This window comes from Enhydra lutris, unplaced genomic scaffold (genome assembly GCF_002288905.1).
Source record: "Enhydra lutris kenyoni isolate GAN:26980312 unplaced genomic scaffold, ASM228890v2 scaffoldscaffold44, whole genome shotgun sequence".
NCBI lineage: Eukaryota > Metazoa > Chordata > Mammalia > Carnivora > Mustelidae > Enhydra > Enhydra lutris.
The window spans coordinates 8,662,366-8,668,365 of NW_019154128.1; positions in this window are offsets into that span (position 1 = coordinate 8,662,366).

Genomic DNA, 6,000 nt, shown 5'->3' on the forward strand with positions numbered 1-6,000 from the left:
TGGTATAAATCCTTGCTTCATTCTGTACACTCTTGCTCATTTTGATCTTGTTTAAGTGTGTTAGATTGCTGTTTTGAAATTAAAATTATTCAGAAACCAGGGTTTATTCATATTAATATGTCTTAGAGCTTATTTGGGTAGGCAGACTGCCCTACTCAAATTGTCACTGCCCCATTATTGATAAGGGGAACTTCCTTTGCAGGTAGTTGGAACCCTCTGGTTCTGGCCTTGAGAGTGATCCACTGCCTTTCCCTCTACGTCGGTGGAAACTGTCTCCCCCTTCATTCCTCCAGTGTGGTTCATTGTGGATTTGATCTCCTTCTCACATCGTGGGAGATGCTGTCCTTGTATGCTTGCTGGTGCCTCTGGCAACTTCCCACTGCTCTCTGAGGGGTATGGCTTGGTCTAGAACAGAGCTTCTCAAACTCAAAGCACAGCAGCTCTGGTTAAAATGCATAATCTGATTCAATATATCTGAGGCAGGACCTGAGATCTTTCATTTCTAAGTCACTCCAGGTGATGCCAGTGATGCTGGTTTGTAGACCCCTCCTTCTGAGCAGTAAAGTTTGAGAAACCCCACTCTGATTTCCCTATAGTATAGGCTATTCCCAATTATCCAGACTACCAAGGGGGAGCCAATTTACAGGTAATCAAACATCATGGTGAAAACAAGGCCATAGTCAGCCCTTGATTATCCAGGAATAAATTAACTGTGACAGCTACAGCAGGAACCTGGATCAGAGGGGCCAATCTCCCTAGCAGGTGTCTTTAATTAGGTTGATAATTAGGCAGCAGTTAATTAGAGTTTCTGACTGTCACAGTCCAGAAGAATGCCAACTGGTTGGGTGGGCAGCCCAGGAATGATACTTAATGGGGGCGGAACAACAAGGAGAGGACCTGAAGCCCTGCCAGCCAAGGATGTTGTGGGAGGGAGCTGGGATGGGCCATGAGCACTAACTGGGAAGGACAGAGCTTGCTACAATAGTAGCAAAGGAGACAAAAGGAGACTTTAGAACAACATGGAGGAGGGGTGCTTGGGTGGCTCAGTTGGTTAAGCGACTGCCTTCCGCTCTGGTCATGATCCTGGAGTCCTGGGATGGAGTCCCACATCAGGCTTCCTGCTTAGCAGGGAGTCTGCTTCTCCCTCTGACCTCTCTCTTCTCATGCTCTCCCTCAAGGAAATAAATAAAAAATCTTTAAAAAATATATCACAGAGGAGATAGGATTCAATAGACTTATATCTGAAAGTTGGCTTCTGAGGGGTCCTATCATGACAAAAATAGGGGTACCTACAATCTGGCCTTGGAGTACTCGCCTACCACTCTGCTCAGACTCTGAAACCCTTGTCAAGCCTACTGACCCTTGCCATGTTCATGATGTTTAATCTGACTGGCTTCTCCTAATTGAACGTGTCACTATGGATGCCTTAAATTACTCCCAAAATGATTTAATCTTGATCATTCTAATAATCTTTCAGTCTGATAATCTTTCAGTCTGACCCTTTATAGTTTATAAGCACTTCCGTGTATACTAGCTTATTTAATCCTGAAAACAATTTGGGATTGGGCAGAACACTGGTCAATGCCTCATTTATAGATAAGAGAATTGAAGCCATAAATCACAGAGTAACAGTTTATAATTGAAACTAGAATCTAAGTTTCTTTATTCTCAGGCTGGTCATCTTCCCATCATGTTTCCTGCATTGTCATTTCACTTAACATCCATGCTACATTGAAATAGTTTTAAATTAATCTTACTGAGTGAAGATCCTGAAGAAAACTTTAAAATATCAGTTTCTTTTTTCCCTCCTTTTCTTCTGGAATGCCTGGGGGAAGAAAAGTTGTTTGCTTAAATAGCTTTCTTCTAGGGGCTTACTTCATCTACTCATCAGATTAACCTAAAGCTTAGAGAAAATTAGATTCTAAAATAGGAGAGGCGTTGTTTCTGTTTCAATAGTAAATATTGTATATATGAGGCAGCTTATTCTGTATTATTCCATTCATGCAAAAGGTATGTATATATTTATCCCCATAATATCCCAACCATCTACTTGTTTGGATCATGGAATGGGGAGAGTATCCCAAACAGAGAAGAAAACTCTCATGGAGTTTAGGAAACAGAGATAGGAGTACAGGCCACTAGAGGTTGTGGGACAGAGTACAAGAGAGAAGAGAGTAACAGAATGAAAGAGACAAAGGGCCACAGAAATTTGCGTGGATGTCTCCTTGAGTCTTTCCTGAATAACAGGATGAAACTCCATGAGGTAGGACAAAAGTCAGAGAGTAATGAGCTGAATGGTTCCCAAAATTTAGACAGTCCTAGAAATTATGCAAATTCACCATTAATAATTCAAGCCATTCAATAGAAACTTCAAAAAGAGGGGCGCCTGGGTGGCTCAGTGGGTTAAGCCTCTGCCTTCAGCTTGGGTCATCGTCTCAGGGTCCTGGGATCGAGCCCCGCATCAGGCTCTCTGCTCAGCGGGGAGCCTGCTTCCCTCTCTCTCTCTCTCTGACTGCCTCTCTGCCTACTTATGATCTCTGTCTGTCAAATAAATAAATAAATAAATAAAAAGAAACATTAAAAAGAGCCACATCTTAGAAGTAGGGCTGCCCTTAAATAAAAAAATAAATAAAAATTAAATAAATAAATAAATAAAATCTTTTAAAAAATATTTTTTAAAAAATGAGGCTGCCCTATCCCTAAAATAAAAGGCAACTCCAAATGAATCATGACAAAACTTAAAAGAAACATCAAAAAGAGTTGAAGATAACCTATCAGAAAAATGCCCTACACACATTTAAGAACAAACAAAAATCCAGATACTCATCAAAATAAAATTTATAATTTCCAGCATCCAATTAAGAATTACCAGACATGCCAGGAAACAGAAAAATGTGACCCATAACTAGGAGAAAAATTAGACAATAGAAGCAGGTCCAGAAATTATAGAAATGATGGAATTGACATTAAAGTACATTAAAAGAGCTACTATAATTCTGTTTAAGTTAATAAAATATTAATATAGATTAATATACTAAGGAAAGAAGTGAAAAATATATAAAAGAACCAAATGGAATTTCTAGACATTAAAAACAATCTTGAGATTACTAGATGGGGTGGGGGTGAGAGGTTGGGAAGATGGTGAAGTAAGAGGACCCTAAAATTACCTTGTCCCATGGATAGAACATAACTCCAAAATAGCCTCCAAAATGATCTGAAGGCTGGCAGAAAAACTCCGCAACTAAAGAGAGAAGAGGCTACATCAAGGAAAGTAGGAAGGTGAAGATATAGTTTGGGACTGAAATGGACCATGGTGGTCCGTGGTGTGTAGGGAGCAGGTAGCACGGAGAAGGGCAAAACAGACTATCACACTAGGGAGTCTGCACTGGGAAAACAAATCCCCATAACATTTGGTTTTGAAAAGTGAGAGGGGCCAAATCTCATGAGTTCTTATAATCAGCAGGACTTAAAGTCTAGAATTTTAAAAATCAGAGGGCTTGGTCTGGGTGAGTCTACAGGGCATTAAGAATCTGAGACCCCATTGTTAAGGAGACAGCATTCAAATGGCAGAGATACAGCAGGGAAGAAGCAGTTTGAAAAAATGTCATGGGCAGACTGGAGGGAGAGTGTTTACTCATCCTGGAGGGTGGCCCAGAGAGGCAGGAATCACAGGAAGACCCCTCCAGGAACAAAAGAACTGTCAGGCACCATTTCCCTCCTCTGCCCACAAGCACAAACACAGTACCACTTGTGGGAGCCAGCATGGCACCAATATTTCCTACCTGACTTGCTTACACCAAGTTAGCCCCCCATGATGCTTCAGCAGATCCCCACTTCCCAGTCATGTTTGCCTCAGTCCTGGTGCTGCAGGGTTCCTACCTGAGAAGCAGCACAAAACTTGCCAGCACCCTGACTTCCCACCTGCAATTTCGGCATGGCCTTAGTTCCAGTGGCAGTGGTAGCAGGTCTCATTTTGTAAGCAGACCAGCACAAATCTTGTTAAAATGTACTCCACTTGGCCAGGGAACAAACACTGCTCACAACAGGCAAAGAGAGCCTCTCCAGACAACTGGATTGAAGGGTAAAGATGCCAGGACTAAACAGTAGGGCATGAGCAACACACACAGGAATCACTCTGAAGTACCATGTCCTGGGGAACAGGACACACTGTGCTGCAGGGCACTACAGAACCTCTTCTTCATAAAGTTATTACTTTCAAGGGCAAGAGATGTAACATACTTTCCTAATACACGAAAAACAGACATAGAGTTAGACAAAATGAGAAGATAGAGGAATATCTCCCCAGTGAAAAAACAGGACCAAACCACAACAAAAGACCAAAGTGAAAAGGATATAAGTAATATGCTTGATAGTTATTTTAGAGTAATGATCATAAAAATACTCACTGAATTTGAGAAAAAGTGGAGGACATTAGTGGGACCCTTTATAAAGAGATAAAAAAAGAACCAGTCAGAGATGAAGATAATAAATGAACATTAAAATACACTTGATGAAATAAATAGAAAGCTAGATGAAACAGAGGAATGAATTAATGACCTGGAAGACTGAGAATTGGAAATTAATAAATCTGAGCAAATTAGAGTTATGCAAACTGAGAATAGTCTTAGGGAATTTGTAATTTCATCATACATAATAACATTCATATTATAGGAGTCCCAGAAGAAGAAGAAGAGAGAAAAGAGAGTAGAAAATTTATTTGAAGGAATAATAGCTGAAAAATTTCCTTATCTGGGGAAGGACACAGATATCCAGATCCAGGAGGCACAGAGATTCTCCCTAAAAAAATTGACCCAACAAGATCCACATGACACACAATAATTAAAAGTAGTGATAAAGAAAAAGTTTTAAAGGAAGCAAGAGAAAAGACAGTTAAATACAAGGGGAAATCCCAAAGGCTGTTAGCAGATTTTTCAGCAGAAACTTTTCAGGTCAGAAGAACTTGGCATGATATATTCAGAGTGCTGAAAGGAAAAACTCTGCAGCCAAGAATACTCTACCCAACAAGGCTATCATCAGAAGAGAAGGAGACATAAAGAGTTTCCAAGACAAACAAAAGCTAAAGGAGTTCATGACCACTAAATAAGTCCTACAAGAAATATTAAAGGGGACTTTTAAATGGAAAGGAAAGACCATAAGTGAGAGTATGAGAAGTAAAAAACACCAAAGCAGTAAAAATAAGTATTTCTGTAAAAATCAGTCAAGGAATTCATAAAACAAAAGGATGTTAACTATGACACCATACACCTAGAACATGGGGTGGGGAGAGAAGTAAGAAATGGGTTCAAACTTGAGCAACCATCAGAACTTGCAGAAGTTGTTATATATAACCTATATATAGGGTTATATATAACAATATATGACCTTTTATATGTATAACCTATATATAGGGTTATATATAACAACTTCTGCAAGATATATATATGTATGTATATATAACCTCATATAGGTTATATATATATACATACATATATATATATATATATATAAAACAGAAGCAACTTGCAGAAGATGTTATATATAAACCTAATGGTAACCACAAATAAAAAACCAGTAATAGATATGCAAAGAATAAAGAGAAAGAAATCCAAGTATATCACTAAAGAAAGCCAACAAACCATGAAAGAGAGCAAGAGGAGAAAGGATCAGAGAAAAACTATAAAACCAACCACAAATCAAGTAATAAAATGGGAATAAATACATATTATCAATAATTACTTTGGATGTAAATGGACTAAATGTTCTAATCAAAAGACATAGGATGACAGAGTAGACAAAATATAAATAAAATAAATACAAAATATAAAATATAAAATATAAAATAAATAAGACCCATCTATATGTTGCCTACAAGTGAGGAGATGAAAAGACACATATCATGCAAATGATGTCAAAAGAAAACTCGGGTAGCATTACTTATATCAGACAAAATGGACTTTAAAACAAATACTGTAACAAGAGAAAAAGAAGGATACTAAGTAG